Source organism: Arachis duranensis, chromosome 8 (assembly GCF_000817695.3).
Source record: "Arachis duranensis cultivar V14167 chromosome 8, aradu.V14167.gnm2.J7QH, whole genome shotgun sequence".
Classification (NCBI taxonomy): Eukaryota; Viridiplantae; Streptophyta; class Magnoliopsida; order Fabales; family Fabaceae; genus Arachis; species Arachis duranensis.
In genome coordinates, this window is record NC_029779.3 from 18,672,874 (window position 1) to 18,673,132 (window position 259).

The window sequence follows — 259 nt, forward strand, 5'->3', positions numbered from 1 at the left end:
TATTAATGCAATTACTATTGTTCTTCTATTCAATTCAGCTTATTCTTGTTCTAAGATATTCATTTGCACCCAAGAACATGATGAATGTGATGATTATGTGACGCTCATCATCATTCTCACTTATGAACGCGTGACTGACAACCACTTCCGTTCTACAAGCAAACAAGGCTTGAATGTTTATCTCTTGGATTTCTTAATCGGAATCTTCTTGGTATAAGCTAGAATTGATGGCGGCATTCAAGAGAATCCGGAAGGTCTA